At 30.7% G+C, this 19,718-nt stretch overlaps 1 protein-coding gene across 4 annotated transcripts in view; it reads right to left on the bottom strand.

The window, feature by feature from the left end:
• The window catches only part of LOC139512554 (muscarinic acetylcholine receptor gar-2-like), a 101,930-nt gene that overhangs the window by 60,281 nt on the left and 21,931 nt on the right, over positions 1-19,718 (bottom strand). For 2 of the 4 annotated variants that reach the window (XR_011662306.1, XM_071300242.1), the window contains exon 2: positions 6,108-6,187. The gene's annotated coding sequence lies outside the window, so the exon portion shown is untranslated. Of the gene's footprint in view, positions 1-6,107; positions 6,188-9,391; positions 9,714-19,718 lie in introns of those variants that run through there. The other 2 variants (XR_011662307.1, XM_071300244.1) reach the window with 2 other exon arrangements.

The raw sequence follows: 19,718 nt of genomic DNA, 5'->3' as shown, positions 1-19,718 counted from the left end.
AAAGAAAGAAAATGAATATTTCAATGCAAAAAGTCGACTTATACTAGAAGTTATCCAGACGAATATTGGAAATTCCAATTTATGTGGTTTTTAATTAGTTTTTTTTACAGAATCGTTGGATCATGGTGGGTAAATTAAATATTAAAACCATTATTAGTTTAAAAATTCTCAATTTATACATTTTAATTTATGATTTAATATAAACGTAGAATACTGATATATAAATCAATGAATTTAAAAATAAAAGATGTGGTATGATTGCGAATGAGACAACTCTTGTGTTCAAATGACGTTGAAGTTAGCAACTCTTTTAGGTCACCTTAAAGTCTTCAACAATGAGCATAACCTAAACAGGTTAGAAAGTTATAAAAGCTCCATAATGACAAATGTAAAACAATTCAAACGAAAAAATAATGGTCTAACTTATGTATATATTAGAATTTGGGTACTTATTGGAAGTGCATATGACAAGAGAGTTTTAATTAGTGATACCTATTTACTATTGACATATTACTGAAAACATTACAAAAGAAACGTGGTATAACCTTAGTACATAAATTAGCAACATTTCCTTTTCAATTAAGGACAAATAAGAATAAAAGAAGAATGGATCTGAGTACACGAATGCCGCCCCCGATGAACAATTCAATTTTCCAAGTTAAAAAGGGGATTAATTTATAATGGTAAATGACATACAACCTAAATTTGAACTCTGTTTGCATACTGTGGTTCGTAACATTGTGCATGAGTTTCATAAACTTTGACTGAGACAAACTAACTTAGTAATAGTGCGGAAACGAAAAAAAGTATACAGGGGCATACATGTTTATGTAACTAGACTCACTACACAAATTCAAACTATGTCAACGAGTTTTAGTTCGTACAATTGTGTGTGAGTTTCAAACATTTGCATAAGGCAAACTTATTAAGACTATACGTGTACTTATGTAGTACATGTTCCATTGAAGACCTTTTTAATTTTCATTGTAAATATGTTGTCATTAGAGGAAAATAATTCGAGACACGTGACCACTCTACTTACAAACTAATAAGTTGTCTTCTCTTCAAAATATTAAAGAACTAAACAATATTTGTAGATATTTAACATAAGCCGAGAGATACGCTGCTGGTGTTCTATGTATGTCATACTCTACGTAATACTTAATATTGTACTATAAGAGTGATTTAATGTATTTAATTGTAAATAACATTTGATTTTATGTCTGTTTTTGTAATATGGTGCATGCAAAATTAATTTGTCAAACATTGTATATCCAATCAGCTGTATTTGTTCCATTATTATAAGTCAGAGTGCGGAAACGAAAACGGGACAGATGGAAGGACGGATAGATGGACCAGGGGCGGGTCCAGGTAAGGGCGTAATGGGCGTACGCCCCCCCCCTTTAAAAAAAAAAAAAAAAAAAAAAACTATCGTTATAATCTGCTAGTATTGTATTGAATGATGGCAATTTATCATATTCATTAATTAAACACATACTCTGATTTCTTTTTATACTGATTCCCCAATTTGATGGGTCATCATCAACCGTAAAATTTCGTTTCTCGGAGTCCGGCGTGTTCGACTCTGCGATTAGTATCCATTGTTGTTGATGTGATAAAGAATTCGCAAAGAACAAAACGTCAAAGGACCTTAAAATCGTATCAAGGTGTCTTGGACACCTTTTTTAAACAACCAAAACGGTAAGTAAATCAGTATAATACATGAATTTTGGTTGTTTTGTGTGACACTAACTTTGATTCCCCATAGCCATTCTAAATATACCGGGGGGGGGGGGGGGGGTATATTACTATATATACGATACTGGGTATATTCTGACAAAAGGGGTTGTATTTTCAGCTAAATTGTCTAAAATGGGGTTATTTTTTTACGCGTTGCCTTGGAAGGGGTCACTCAGATTTGACTATGATATCCAGAACGGGGTTCAAACCTATGATTGCGTTGGATAAAAAAATTATTTTATGTTTTTAAGCCTAAAAAGGTCCAAAATTTTTTTTATTCTACGCCCCCCCTTTCAAATATCCTGGACACGCCCCTGTGAACGGTACAAAAACGGACAGACATATGGTCAATGATAAATGTTCACTTAATTCATCCGTTTCCCGTTGTTTCATGATGTCCATTAAGGAAATGGCCGATTCCGGTCAGGATATGTCCAAATTTGATAAGTCTTAGAAATAATCTGTTCAAAATGGCATTCAGCAAGATTCAGGAATACAAATAGGAAATTTGATATATACTTCTTTGAATACATTCAATACAAATCTAATTATCAATATCTAATAGGTGAAATTTGGATATCCAGATTTTACATGGACAATTTTATATTTCACTAAATTTCAAGTAGTATCCAGGATAAAATAAAGAATTACTACAAGCTTTATTCCGGATTGTGCTGGATATTTGCTGATTTTGTTTTACTCTCAATTATACTGGATAAGTTGAAAAACAAATTCAATGAATAAAATTAATTTATCGATCTGTTTAACTAACAAAATCTGATAAACAATTTGTTTACATTTGACGTAAGCCTTATAGAGTTTCTTTTTCAAATTGTTTATTTACAACATTTTCTAATATGGTATTGTTTAGCAGTCAATTTTGGCAAAACAATATGAACAACGAAGAGTATAACATCTTTACTCCTCAAAATCCACAGTCTTCACTGAAGTTTTTTTTTCTTCAAATGGTGGAATATGTGAAATTTCTTAGAATTATGACGGGTCCAGGCATTTGACTTGGTTAAGGGCTATTTAATTTCCAGTGGCAATTAACAAATGTATTTTCAGCACGAAAAAGTATTAATGAAACATCAAACTAACTTAAGCTGTTTTTAGAACAAAGTGAGCACACATACGACTTGTTCTGGGTATAGATAAAGAAAAATATTGAAAACGTTGTTTTCATTCAGGCAAGTAATGGTAGTTATATCACTCTATATGTTAGACTAGTATAACACAGAATAGTTTCATTTAAAAATTATTAACACAACTATTTTTATGAATTGAGTGTTTAAAAATAGTCAGCTAGTACACAATGTACTATACAGATGTTACCTATCTCAATTTCTTCTATAGTATGAATAAATATAAGAAGATGTAGTATGAGTGTCAATGAGACAACTCTCCATCCAATTCACAATTTATAAAAATGTTCATATTGGAATTCAAATTTCCACAAGGTTTTATTAAGTCTAATTAATAATAAATCAGAATTCCAATTTAATATTCTATATCCTACTGATTTTCAACTTGTACTGTTCCATATACTATAACATGCATATTATGATATGCATTCAGAAATTCTACAAATAACATATTCGAGGTTAGATATGATTTATCAACTTATTATTCTGAAAATATTTTATGAAATCCATATTCCAAGATTTTTACATTATTTTTATCTGTACATAAATTCTGCAATAAAAAAAACTTTAAACACTTCAAGTTTGGAGATGAAATAAAACAAAAAAGATATCAACCTTTTAAAACTTTAGGTTTGGAGAAGTAACGCATTCAAATAAATGTTCCGTTTAAAGTTATTTCGTTCAACTTCTCGTAAATTTCGTTGATATTTCACGAAAGTCGTACTCCTGATCAACATGAGAAGGTTTGGAAACACTCCAATAAATTCAAGCATTCCAGTTAGGAAATTGTGGAAGTCAAGTTGACAAATCATAACAGACGGACGGACAATGCATGGTAATCTGCACTTAAGCAAGGTTTGGTCGAGTTTAAAAAATGACAATCAGCTAGACGCCGGAGTGAATATATTTTACCCCTATTACACTGCAAACAGACAAGAAAATAATTAAAATATTTAATATGACAGTTTTATACGTGTCTATCCAGGCTTAGCCAGGATACGTCAGCCAAGATAATGAAATAAAAATGCAAATTGTCAATTCTTTATGTTTGATCTCTTATATAGTGTTTACAGTGCTAGATCATTTTCAAAATTTCATTTTAGATTAGTAGAATATATCTGTTGATTTAATTTTAATTTTATAAAAATCTTTGTCACGCTTCAAGGCTTTCCCATTTGATGCTTTTGATCCAAGTACACTCAAACTTATGCTTGATTAAAATAGACCAGAAGCAATCAAACGGCTAGTATTATAATTGTACTCAAATGATACCACTGGGCTACAAAAATGACCGATGTTAATATATTATACTTATACAGACATATATACAATGGGGTTCATTTCTTATTTTAATTATCATCTCTCCACACGGCTTCATCTGTGGAACACATTTATGAAAAAAACTTCATGAGGTTCTTTGATGATTCAATTTTATTTTGTATTGTGAATATTATCTTATGTAAATCTACTCTTTTCGCCGTTTTGTATACTCTTATTCTATTGTGTCCACGCAGTAATTATGTCTCTCAGTATGAAGTGTAGATAACTGCTTTGTATTTATACATTTTACGATTATGATGTGAATGTTCGTGAAGAATGTGCTTTATACATGTTTGAATAAAAGTAGAAGAATATGTTTTTTAAATTTATTCAACCCATTTGATTCATGCAGTTGGCCTCTTTAACCCCGTTGTTGATGAATTATAAATCTCACGATGTACTCGAAATAAAGAGCCTTTGTTCAAATTATAATATTTCACCGTTTTATGTATGATGAGTTTATTTACTTCATCTACAATTATATATTTATATTGAAAAACTGGTTGTATGCTGTTTTTCCGTCTATAAAAGTCTACCCTAGTTTTTACTGTCAAGAAAATATCTTGAAGGTTCTTCGAGATGTTGTATCATAATGTCGGATAACGAATGGTAGTATTTTGTTGATAAGATTACCAAATATTAATTTTATGTTTTGATGTCCCCTGAATATACTGGTATAGATTAATAAAAGATCAATATTAAAAGATTATCAAAAATTGTGTCGTCTTTTAAAGGCTTGTAGTTATTTCAGAATCAAGACGGCAATACGCTGTTTCTGTCATTTATGTTTAATTCACAAGAAGCATATCTTTTGAATATTGTTTCATGTTTTATATTTCATATTCCCCTTTTAATTTCGTTCTTCTACATGTAACACATTATGTAATTGTAATATTACATCCAATGAGAGATAAGCTGGCATACAATTTGACAATACCGGAAAGCATAGCATTAACATACGATTTTAGAGGACAGTGAACTAAAGTATCCAGGTCATATTACCTAAGTCCGAGTGTGAATCAATTTTTGGGGTCAAGTTTCAAGAATAACTCCGCCTAATAATCAACGTATCACCTGTTAGAAATTTAAACATATGGCATGTATACAAAAGTCATGTAAATGCTGAATATAACGCAATTTTTATTGTATAACAAGATTGCTCGAAGCTAAAATGGTACAACCAAGAATAAAGATAGTGTGAATAAACTTCGCTTTTCAAACTTTTACCGGGGTTTATGTGTATATGATAATATTTGTCGAAATGATTCTTAAACCCATCAAAATTAATTTTAAAAACATATTTATTGCAAAGAACATCATATACTCAAACAAACCGATTTATCTACTGCATTGCACTTTATACAGAAAGTATTTGCTTCACGAAAATAGCGAATTACAATACAAATCTAGAATGTACAATTATTCCATTATTTAAGCGAAATACAAAACTTAAAAAAAAAATATTTTGCAGTACGCAAGTCCAGATTTCCCCTAATAATATCTAACTTACGCATGATTCTACAGCGGAGACCGATCTCAGTTTTCAAAACAAATAAATCCAAAACGATACAAATATTCATAGAATATTATAGCACTGAAGAAGAATATAGCTGTATCGTTAGAGCTAAAAAAAAACAAAAAAAAAAAAACAAAAAAAAAAAAACAACAACCAACAACAACAAATAAACAAAATAACAAAACAACAAAACAACAAAACAACAAAATAACAAACCAAACAGCAAACATATTCAAAATATAAATTGAAAAAGACCTCCACTACTTCTAATACAGATGAAGATTTAACTTTATTTTATAGTTTACTTGCAATTCCTTTTTTCCTTTCATCATTAACTTCAACTGAAATTATCAAGACATCACATATCAAAGAATAGATAAACTTACCTAGAAGTTCTAATTGATCCGGTCTTTTCTCCTTAGATGTGTTGTATTAGCAATAATTTATCTTTCCTCGTTATTGATTCCTGGAATAAAAGAATGCATTTGCTCAGCAGCTATATATTAATCTCGGATCCACTTTACATACAATATTATGTTACAAGGCATTTTTTGTTCGGATTCTATAAGTCCATACTGGTACAGATACGATAATATTGAATATCTATTTGATATTTAAAATAGTTGCTCTGAAACCCACGTGATCGTCGAAGAATGGTACAGCTGGTTACCACAAAGGACATAAAGATGAAATGGACGACAAATGTTAAATAACGCCACGATATCGGTAATATTGGTAAATCATCGATTTCAAATCATAAAGTGGCATGATGTATGTTTTTGCCAATTGAGGTAATGTATTTCAATTACATTAATTATTACATTTTTTTTATATCTCAACAACACCTTAATTGAAATTTAATTACCACGATTTTACAGACCATTGAGCTCTTAAAGAACCAACACCGAAGACAAATGGTAAATTGATAACAAACTGTTTGTTCCTTAACTACATTATTTGTTGTATTTGTGCGTGGCTGTTTTTATACTCCAACTTAATGACTTTTCCCGAAAGCTATTATATGAACTTTATATTTGTTTTGATAAACGGGCTGTTCATGATTTAAGAAGATTCGCTCATAATTGAAAAGGTAACTAATTTAAATATAACCTGCCATAAAACTAGACTTATCTTAAGATCTTCTTATATTATCAACGTAATTATATGTAATGATAATATTAGAAGAACTCTTCAAAAACCACCTTTAACTTGAAACCATAAACTGTATGTTATATCAAGTACTAAACTGTTTGTCAATTATACTTTATGTTGATTGATGATTAGAAAGATAGATAATGTGCAGAATTATTGTTTGTGACCGATTTTTACTTGCTATAAAGCTATCGGAGGTCTAGTAAATAGGCTTATATCTTTCCACAATACATTCCGAAATATCTGTGCTAATATTAGATTTTGAACATTACTAATTGCAAGATAATAGTTACAATAAACAACCTGTTGATATTCTAAATAGACACAACATGTGTTCGTTACTTATTCTTAAATAATTGCAAACGATGTTTTTACCAAGAAGGAAGCCAGATTGCTTTCATCGAACAATCATTATGCTTTGATTTTTTTTTTTTTGGGGGGGGGGGGATATATTTCCATTTTAAGCACCGCTTTAGGGCTGTTTCGTGGCGGCAAGTTTTAATTGGTGGAGGAAGCCGAAGTGCCTGGAGAAATCCACCGACCTTCGAACTCGCAACCTCAATGTTGACTGGGCAGTGATTACAGCATCGAACAATGAAACTTAGGCTTAAAGACAATTACCTAAAAATAGAGAAATAAAAAGAAAAATTACCACTGAAGTCAGGTGGGAATTTTATAACTTTTGTTATCACAACTAGTTCTTCCGGTCACCACTAAATATGTATAATATGCAAAAAGGTGTCATACTGGCCAATTTCCAATTAACTTGTCATTTTCTGAAAATCCTTTAATTATTTCATACATTTTACAGCATTGCAGTTTCAGATCCATTCTAAAAAGTCAACACATCATTTTCCTGTATTTTTGAGCATGCGACAAAATTATAGATGTCCGAAGGTATGACGAAAGCTTTTATTTGTCACCTGAAATTGCAAAAATATTGAAACTACTCCTGACTTTTTTCAATTTAAAATACTGTTGCTTTTCTTAAAAGGCGAACAGGCTGACAATCTGTACACTTAAATAAAGCGCACGTGTGATGTCCGACACCATGACGTGGTTGTTGAAATTGACTTATTTGATCAAACAAGGCAAACATTTTTCATTTTTAATGAACTAGTACACGTTTTCATTGAGGGGCCAGCTGAGGCCAAGCTCCGGGTGCGGGCATTTCTTGCTGCGTTCAAGATCCATTGGTGGCCTCGGCTGTTATCTGCTTGTTGGTCAAACTGTTATCTCTTTGATATTTTCCCAATTTTCATTCTCAATTTTAATTAACACTGAATTTTTGGATAGATTTGAGCAAAGGCTATCGGTTTAGCGTTTGCTGAAATCAAAATATTCTTGAAAAGATCACAAGATGATGCTACTCCGACTGTTTAGAAGTTTTGCAATAATTTCAGGAATATGTGACTCAGAGACAAAATTCAAATCTGCGAACACTGATATTCTATGTTATAATATGACTACCTAATAGCTATTATTTGGTAGATTTAAAATGCATTTTGAAAATTTATCCAAAAATGTATCAGATAAACTCATCATAGATACCAGGACTAAAATTTTACACTTACGCCAGACGCGCGTTTCGTCTACAAAAGACTCATCAGTGAATAAAAAAAATGTTGAAAAAGCCAAATAAATTGCGAAGTTGAAGAGCAATGAGGACCAAAAAGCACATCCTTAACCAAAACCGAAACTGAAGGGAAAGCAAAGCTATATAGTATCTATCGAAGAAAAATTAATTAATTTTGGAAAGAAATGTTCTGCGATTCAAATTTTAGGATACCATGTAAAATTTGTTATATTGTCAACAGCAATATGCAGTGCTAAATTTGTTATGTAATTTAAATATTATATAAATTTGTAGGACTACAGTTTTAAGACTTAAGTCTCTTTAATATTCAGGTATCTGTTAGTTCCAAATTTCTATCCATGTAAGTGCAATAATAAGAAAAAATCATATACCTTCTTAAAAACTTTTCATTCCAAATCTGCATGCAAAGGAGATCCGGATTTTTGTCACATGCAAATTGATTAAAGTACATTTGAAATCAAAGGATGAAAGATAAGGGGTTGGGTATGTGAATGTATATAAAAATATTGAGTAATATAAAAAAAAAAAAAACATAATAGCTTCTCAAACATTGATTTAAAACAATTTTTAAAACTCCGGAAAACAATTGTAAAAATGTTTATTGAAAATATGAAATATTTGACCATGAGATATCTAAGCAGTACGAATTTTACAACAAAGATGAAGCTTTTTTTTTATATATAAAATTACATGTTAGAACAAAATGGCAATTCGATTCATGATTATTAAGAATAACAATTTTTTGTTTTACGTTTTTGTTACATGAATGTGAATATAAACATCATGTTATAAATATATTTTATATTTAAACAAAATAGAATTTTCTAAAATATAAACCGACAAAAATATTTCAGTCAATCATAATAACTATAAAAGATAAAAAGGCAAACAATTTATAGTAATACATGAAAAATCACTTACATAAAGACTCTAAATATATCTTGACGTTCATTACCGTCTTATTTAGGAAACCATACAATATGTTGTTAGAATGCACTCAACGTTAACTCTTTCCCTTTATTTCATGTCCATTTGCAAATATTGACATTTCCTCCGATTTAAATTTGTTTAAGTGTAATTATTTTTTACGATTCCCGCAGAAGTAAAACACTATTTCTTATTTCACAGTCGATGTCTAATCAAAATGAAATTCATTTTACTGATTAATCACACATTTTCCTTTCGTTGCTAGTACAAATGCGAAACTAACAAGCATTAGTTTAAAGCTGAATCAGTCAGATTCTTTATCGTTATTGGATTCTAATTGTAAATATTGATGGAAATAAACGCTGCATTGATCAGAGTAATTAAACAAACATTGGTAATATTTATCTTTCCATCTACCGAATGTATACAAATCTGAAATATTATTCGTCCAAAAACCAAACACGACAAAAGCTAAAATTGTCCCATCTTTGTAAACACATTGTACTGATAGCTACTTATTGACGCATTCTATAGCTGTGATAGTAATCAATTAACATAGATTTGTCTAGTGCTGCAATTTTGGTAATATTTACATAAATTAATATTATATTGATTTCATTTACCAAATATAATAGGAAACAACAAAAATAGATGGAATGATTAATATTTACTTTGCTTTGCAGATCGCAGTTATGACAGATCTGATGATCAGCATCTGATGTTCATATACAGTTCATGTACTTTAATTTAGATATTGTAGATTGATAATTAAAAAATCTCTCAGGGAGGTTTTAGAAGTTATCATATTAATTTAAAAGCTGAAAAATTACAATCTCTGAATATCAACTTCATTTATATCATAGGAACAAACAGGATGTGAGTCCAAATGTTCAACATCGATATTTAATCAACAATGCTAGCGCTCTTCTTTAACTACTTTCGAAATAAGCATATGTTCAGTGGTTGTCGTTTGGTGATATGTATCATACGTTTTTTCTAGTTTCTCTTTTTTTTTTTCTTTTTTTTTTATAGATTATAACTTTGGTTTTCCTGTTTTGCATTGTTTTACACTAGTCATTTTGGGACCTTTTATAGCTTGCTGTTCAGTGAGTCAAGGCTCCGTGTCAAAGGCCGTACTTTGACCAATAATGGTTAACGTTTTTACAAATTGTGATTAGAATGGAGAGTTGTCTCATTTACACACATACAACATCTTCCTGTATCTATAATATATGTATAAATGGTAAACAATTAAGTCAGAGACTTAGTTATCACAACTGGCATTATTATTTTTTTTATAGATACAAAAATGTAGTTTTAAAGTTTGGTTGTTCCTGTAGAAATCTTATCGTATTACAAACAGTTTATTTTACGGTGATAATGTTTATAGAGCTTGTAAACTTGGATATGATCCATGCTATAATTTTGCTCCTTTGAATAAACCTATGCTGACCGTGTAGTGGATTCCTTGAATCTTGTCCTCATCGATCCAAACATTGATTTTGTTTTAAATAAATATAGGGGAACCACCTTTTACCTCATAGCGACACGTTCAGTCGAAATGGGGAAATAAAATCCGATGCATATTCTTTGCATCTTTAAATAAACTCTTTTAATAAACCGTAGGTGGTATCTTGCATAGAAAATCTGCCTCTATCCAAAATATCCTCATTTCCCATTGACATCCGTAATCCCTGTTGACTTACGTTGCAGAACTCGTCTTAAATATGTATAAACTATTTTCAACAGCAGGTTAACCAAGCAATAATAAATCAATCTTAATTATGGGAATTATGAATATCTGATGAATGACAAAAACTTTCAAATTTAAAGCAATAAATAATAATGCATACATGCATTTAGTAAATGCACCATCACTTTCTTTCATCATATATTTTCATGACTTTATTATTTGTCTAAATTTACATATTTGAATATTTGCCATGTTATTATGTAACACATGAACTTAGTACCATCTTCCAACTTATTGATGCTTACAAAAAGCTAAATATTTATATATTATAGGTTTTTGGGTAAAACATTGATTTGTCGTTGGTTGCTTTTTGCAATATTTATAGATTATCGTTAATCATCTCAACGAGATTGCTTTTCTCGCTTGAGCCGGTACGGCGAAAGCGAGAAAAGCAATCGAGTTGTGATGACCAATGATAATCTGTTTATCTTATTTTTACCTATGACGAAGTTGTCAATTTCATGTCAATTTCATTAGCAACGTCACGTGCCGCCTTAGTTTCTAGCGATAATTTTTCATCTCAAGCGAGTAGCATGATATTAATATTTATCACAAAAAAGATCAAAGCAAAAATGCACAAAATAGCGATAATTGTTTTTAATTTTGAAAGTTTCATATCACACATTCTTAAAAAAATAAGCATTTTTTTTAAAAAAAGACATAATTATAATTTATAATCACAAGCCTGGACTAAAATATGTCTTCAGGTTATATTAATCTCAAAACAGACAGCTTTGTTCGATTCCCCGTAGTTTGCATACAAATTACAGAAAAACGTTAACAAGAAAATCTTATAAGACTTCATTAGAATTTAGACAGATCTTTGAAACTTGGTTAAGCCATATCGACCCAATAAAAACCACGATTATATACATCAGCAAGACGTTAATACGCTAATATATCTATACAACACATTGATCATAAATAGAATATATTGAAATTTTATGATCTAATGCACATCAGAAATAGAAATATGTAAATTTTACAGACTGATTTAACAAAAGGTTGGACCCAAGGGTAACATTTTGAACATTGTTTTAATATTGAACTATAACCAATCTAATTACAATATTGATATCTGATATACCAGCTTTAAATGTTTAAACCTTTTAAATCGTTCATTTGTATTATTCTCAGCAATGCTTATAGTATCTCTAGACCATGTATTTTAGTTTTTGAGAATAAAGATATATATATATAAACAAAATACACTATGATCAAATCCAGCTCTGACGTAATATAAAAGCAAAGATGTAGTTTAGCATGGTGAACCAGAAAAAAACATAACTGGATAAATAGATAAGCAAGTGCGAAAAGGGTAATACTTATCAAATGTGTTATATTTTAAATCATATAAAGATATAACGTTTTTGCCATGTACTTTTAATAACATGTCGTCTTTAAAGGATGTAACGGCACTATTTGTCCCTCTAGTATTAAGAATAACCAGTTTACTAACTAAGCTAATATAGTCTGTTAATGTGATGTAATAATGTTTTTCTAATACTTTCTTACACAAAAGAATCACGCACGAAGAAAAATACAAAAAAGACTTGTTTCACATGAAACAAAATCATGATGATGGGATTAGACAGGAGACATTCACCATATGAGCACAACAGCAGTTTTTTAAAACAAGGGTCCATGTTGCTTTGTCTTTAGTTTTGCAGACTGTTGTTACTTTTTCGTCGCTTTTTTATTTTCCATGGTGTTGTCTGTTACTCCTAGAATTATAATTGTGCACGTGGTATGTTCTATCTTTTCCCTCTTTCATAAAAGACAATATGCAACCAATTTGAAAGAACATGAATAATCTGTCATTTAAGAGTTTAATTCATCAGTTACAAACATAATTTGATTGATCATATCCAATTTTTAGAAATTTACATGTGACGTCCCTTTATGTTGCGTTGGTACGTGTGACGGACAGTTCGTAATTTTATTATGCGGTTTTTGAGTACTGTTCTAAATCGTTTTACGTATTCGTTGTTATTCTGTGGTAAACATGTCGAAATGAACTGTTCTAATATTTATTTATGTACTTCTCTGTTCTGAATGTTCTTGCATTTATTTGTACTGTATTCCTGTCTTTTAATCTTGTCATTTTAGAGATATATTTAACATTGCCATAAAAGCGTGAGATTTGGTTAGCGCTAAAGCTAGGTTCAACTCACCATCTTTTTCGTAAAATGTTCTGTATCAAGACAGGAAAGTGGCATTTGTTATCTAATAGTTCGTTTCAATGTATGTTGCATTGTCGTTTATTTCTTGTTGCACTTCAGTGTTTCTGTTGTTTCGACCGTTGTATCTTCCTCTTATAGTTGAAGTGTTTTACTCGGGTTTAGTTTGTAACCTGGATTTGTTTTCTCTCAATCGATTGATGACTTTTAAACAACGTTACACTACTGTTGCCTTTATTTATGGATTGGACGAAAATAAATGTTTACTACTTCAGAGTAGTCTGAGATTAATCTTAGACGTTTGAGCAGACACCCTGTGTAATTCTGATTACTATGCCATTTTCTTTTAATTTTCAGATTTCAAGTAGGCTAGAGCTAAAAGAGCAAAAAGACCCAATAAAACTTATACACTCCAGATTCAAATATGCCAGGAAAAGAAAAAAAAAAAAACGCACGTTATTTTGAAACTAGGGTCAACATGAATATATTGTGCTCGTTTAAAACTACAGGAGGCTTTACAAGGTTGGATATTACCGTTCAAGAATGTAAGTAATTATATATCCGTTCTATCTTAAATAAATCAAATCCAAGGAATAAACATCACACTTATATCATGTTGTTATTTCATTTTCTTTAATACAGAGTTTACATGTGTTTCATATATGGATTATTTAACACATTAGTTGCCATTTTCTTTATCTTCATGTAAATCATTTTTGACATTTAATGTAATAACCAGAATAAACTGCGCATGGGATGAATCTACATCTTCTTGGGAGGTTGATAAGAGTTTTTTAAACATCCGGGTTTCTTTGATTGGCCAGGTGATTGTAGTTTGACAGACAGTATATGAATTGTGCACATTTTTGTCATATGCTTAGCATGACAAACTGTACCATCTATGCGTATACCCTCAAAAACAATAATCATGCGGTATATATTGTACACAGTTTATTTTGTTTGCAGTCAGACGTTACTAATGACCATTGAGAAGATTCTCTCTAGATATCTCGTATGTATATATAAGCCAGTTATGATTGATACAAAATTGTAGAAACTTTGACAAGGAATACAAATACTAAACGATTCATTAATCAGTAATTGATATTGAAAATACTACGAAAAACAAAAAGTTTCAGAAAATTACCCTGATCAAACATTTCAAACAAATCAATGGTAAGAGGAAAATCAGCAGTATTTGCTCTGAAGTTAACGACTGACATATGACGTAAGCTGGGGGAAATGACCATTCATCATATCCAGTTCAATGTAACGTGAAAGATAGAAAACCACAATTATTATCAATAGTAGAGCAGGAATAGTTGTTATCACTACTTTTTTACACGTTCTTTGACGTTTGTTGCAGACAAACTCGCGTCTGGCGTAAATACAAAATTTAGTTTTGGTATCTTTAATATATATTAAGTCAACCCTGTTGACGAAAAGGTATACAATCCCCATTGTGCTTCGCAGATTACAGACATGTTTTGTCGAAATGCACATCTGGTGAAAGAAAATTGGTACCGTTAATTTTATTACACTGAGTAGACACTTCAAACTGCATATGTATTGGGCTGAGAATAAGATGAACATACGTATTTCCAGTTTAGTGCTGTAAATTAATCAGTTCTGTTTATTGGCGACTATCATGTCAATTGCAATGACTTTTATAAAATCTGCCATGAACAGTGATGCTTATCCACAGACAAAAATAAAGGCAAAATTCAATACGATTTAGAGGTAAATCGAAAACGCATTTTTCTTCAACTTCAAAAGAGAACTAGAACACTATGCGATAGTCTCTTGAAAATATATTATAATTTGTGCCATTTAGATAACCTGGAACCTTAAGCAAGTTGACTATACAACATAAAATACAAAGGAGAGACGAAAGATACTAAAGGAGTATTCAAACTCATTAGCCGAAAATTAACGGACAACGCCATGACTATCATAAATATAAAGAACAACAGACAAACAATAGTACACAAAAAACAACATATAAAACTAAAGAGTGAGCAACTTAAATCACACCAAAAAGTGGGATTGATGTTCTGGAAGGGTAAACAGATCCTTCCCACATATCGCACCCGTCGTGTTACTCGTGTTAGTACAAACGAGGTAAGGAGTCTCATCGCTAGGTCTTGGTCGGTAAAGGAGGACGGGGTTGTAGTTACACATTAAGAAATATCCGCTTGTATCTGCTAAACGGATATTCCATAGCGGTTAACATACCCGTGGTGGCGCTCGTAAAATGAACGTAGGGATGATTTCAACTTCATCACTTGGAACTCTTAGTTTAATATCGTTCTTATGAGCAAATTTTTTCTCTATCAAACGGCAAGTTTGAAGTTTCGACATCATTCAATCTATATTTATGTGACCTTCAATTTAACCCATTCAATAGATAAAGATCAGTTACGCATGCATAAATGGTATTCAACCATTAAAAGAAAATTGAAAGTGAAACACTCCTTATACATCGATATCTTTTTATAGTTTTTATTTTGTTTTTATCGAGTTATGTTACTATCGATCTCAATATTTGATTATATGGTATTGAGACTTAGATACACACGATATGCTGATATTTATAATCGTGCCCATTTATTGTTAATTGTTTATTTCAAACATATTGTAATTTGGATATAAGTTTTAATATGATATAAATCAAAATCTGAGAATTTGAGTGAAATCGATGAACACGAATTCGACAGGCAATACTTCTTTAAACCAACATTGCAAGTTTAAAATAATGCACCATCTCCCATTTAACAAAAATATCCCAATTCTGGAAAATGAAGTGAGTATTCAATAAAAAAATGTCTATTGTTTTTATGGTTTTACACTTGTTTTCCTGAATATAGTTGCGTTTACTTAGAACAGAAAATAATCAAATTTCTATACAAAAATAGCGGCGGCAAGAAAAATAATTGGTTAAAATGTGTAAAATGTAAAGAAATGCACTCTGCAATTGTTATCTTAAACGCCAATCGATCTTTTATAACATGTTTAGTAATTCTCATGAGGTCTCATTACATTGAAAAATGTCGGTAATTTGCAAGGAATATGTTAACTTTTCAGTACGCCTAATGTGAAGCAAAATATAAACAACATCACAAAGCAACAGAAAAGTAGGTTAAATAATAAACGATCAGATTAATTAGTCATACTGCATCAATATTTATAAATACATGTTCATTTGCTAAATTTATAAAGGTTATATTTTTTATAATCAAATACACTGTTATACAAAATAGATGAAAATAGTAGGTGGATTGCATGTTCAATATTCGAATATATAATCGATAACAACTCGGTTAACCCATCGTATTGAGTCAGTTTATTTTAACTTCATTGCATAACGATACAAATTAATTTAAACTATTGGTTATTTTAAACTTATTCGGATGTGTTGCATTTTGTCGGTTCATGTAATGTATTTCGGTTATTTCCTGTAATTAGCTAATACTTCAGTTTTATCATGTACATCTTTTGTATATAGTTATCAAAGGTATCCAGGATTATAATTTAGTACGCCAGACGCGCGTTTCGTCTTCATAAGACTCACCAGTGACGCTCATATCAAAATATTTATAAAGCCAAACTAGTACAAAGTTGAAGAGCAATGAAGATCCAAAATTCCAAAAAGTTGTGCCAAATACGGCTAAGGTAATCTATGCCTGGGATAAGAAAATCCTTAGTTTTTCGAAAAATTCAGTTTTGTAAACAGGAAATTTATAAAAATGACCACATTATTGATATTCATGTCAACACCGAAATGTTGACTACTGGGCTGGTGATACCCTCGGGGACGAAACGTCCACCAGCAGTGGCATCGACCAAGTGGTGTAAATAGTTATCAAAGGTACCAGGATTATAATTTAGTATGCCAGACGCGCGTATAGTCATTTAATAAAATTTACTATTTGCAAAAGTATAAATTATTCTAAATAATAGGGATGTTCTGGTACCTAACAGAAAACCCTGGCCGTTTTTCGCACAACTTTTTTGAACTTTTGGTCCTCGATGCTGTTCAACTTTGTACTTGTTTCGGCTTTCAAACTTTTGTATCTTGGCGTCACTAGTAAGTCTTGTGTGGACGAAATGCACTTCTGGCGTATTAAAATTTTTAAACTTGTTGCCTTTTGTTAGCTATTATTCGTGTGTTTCTTTGTCAATTGTGTTCTCTCTTATTTATTTATATTGTAATCCTGTAATGTCGTGTTGTCATTTTAATGTTATATTTCACATGCCCATAAAAGAGGGAGGTTTGGCATGCATCAAAACACGTTCAACCCACCATTTTTTCCTTTAAAATGTCCTGTATCAAGTCAGGAATATGGCCATTGTTATATTATAGTTCGTTTCTGTGTGTGTTACATTTTAACGTTGTGTTTCCGTTGTGTCGTATGTTTTCTCTTATTTTTTAGTGTGAATTCACATTCCTATAAGACGTGTTACTGTACTTATCTATCCCAAATTCATGTATTTGGTTTTGATGTTATATTTCTTATTCTCATAGTATTCTGTCTAAATAAATGCTTAGTCCGTTTCTGTGTGTGTGTGTGTTACATTTTAATGTTGTGTCGTTGTTCTCCTCTTATATTTAAGGCGCTTCCCTCAGTGTTAGTTTGTTACCCCGATTTTTTTTTGTCCATGGATTTATGAGTTTTGAACAGCGGTATACTACTGTTGCCTTTATTTATCACAAGGGCTTCAGATTACAGAAATCACTAAAAGTTTAAATGAAGGATTTTCCATGTAAGAATTTAAAACATTATAAGTTTTGGTAATACAAAACATTGTATTTACTTAACAAATGAAGTTTAAAAATAAATCTTTGGATTACCGTTTACTGAGGTAACTGGCTCTCCTCCTATAAAATACAGTGCTATTTTCATTTGTATGCTAAAACCTACCTATTTTTTATACAATAATTCCTCTCTTGAAAGGACTTCAAGTGTAAAATACTTTATCTTCGTAAGACAAACAGTTGTATCTTCTAAATTTATTTAGTACTATTAAGTATTTACACTAAATATAACTATTATATAAGGTAAAGCTCCTTTTTTCCTAAATCAGTTATCTGTACACAACGGCAAAAGTTCTTATATGATATAAAACAAAACTACGTTACATTGCTTTACAAAACTTTTATAACATAGCAATTAGTGAATGACAAGACAATGACGAGACTGATCATTTAACGGATATTAGCGCCAAATTTATATCACGAAAGTCGTATTCATAAACATTTATTATAAGATTGTCACGCACAAAGCACATTGTTTATGAAAAACGGAAAACGGCTAAACCTGATCAGCATTTCAATTTAGAATGTAGGGTCACGTATAGACAAATTATCAATTAGTGTAGTCAGACGAAGGTATAAAAATAATGGAAAAGAATGCAATTGTGACTATATTATTGTGATATATCAGGAAATATCCAATGTATATTAAAGGCACAAACAAAATAGATGGCTGTTCGTCATCAAGAAAATATGTGGAAGTTCATCAAAAATGACTGTAATCATTCAACGTATAATATAACAATCAAACTATGATCACATGGTTAATCAGGCTTAATCAGGCTGGGTAATTATCAAATCATTGATTTAAAATCACAGCCATTCGAAATTAGCTCATAATAAACTTAATTCTATATGGAACACACTACACCAGACTCATAGTTTGTAGATGCAATAGTTTTGTTCAATATAAGAAATACACTCTAAATTTAAGTCAAAGAAAGTATATCAGCATGCTGTGGGATATAAACTCTTAAAATGTACACAAGATTTTGAACCACGAAAAAGAAAACTTGCTTAAAGATGATTAACGAAAAAGACCACATCTAACAAATGATGTCTTTGAAGATTTACATGCGAGGGAAATCAATAAACTGTATATAAATCTTGTAAGAATGGATGAATCTGAGAAACAGAATCCTGTATATTTAATGTACAATTCTAAAACCACAGCTATGGTTGAAATGAAAAAAAAGTAAGACATTGTAATGAAAAGTTATTATGTTGAACTTACCAGGAAATAAAGGGGTTCATTCACTTGTGCACATTGTATTTGAGTATAAACAACAAAACTGATTAGCAGCACGTGTGCTAATCATACTAATTAGATAAAATATCAGAATTAGAGTACTGTAGTTACTTCGAAATGAAACTGATGTTTTAAGAAAACTTTTCTAAATATCGATAATCAACGCATTTCATCTTCTCAAATATCATTAACTAACCATCTTAAGGTAATTATGCTATATCAGTGAAATTAGCTGTTATCAACATAATAGTATTACTTTAATAACAATATATGAATATTTTATAGAAATATAACAAAAATATACCGTACCCTTCAATATCCTCACT

This window comes from Mytilus edulis, chromosome 2 (assembly GCF_963676685.1).
Source record: "Mytilus edulis chromosome 2, xbMytEdul2.2, whole genome shotgun sequence".
Taxonomy (NCBI): domain Eukaryota; kingdom Metazoa; phylum Mollusca; class Bivalvia; order Mytilida; family Mytilidae; genus Mytilus; species Mytilus edulis.
Note: the sequence above shows the minus strand (reverse complement) of the source record. Positions and strands in the feature narration are given on the sequence as shown.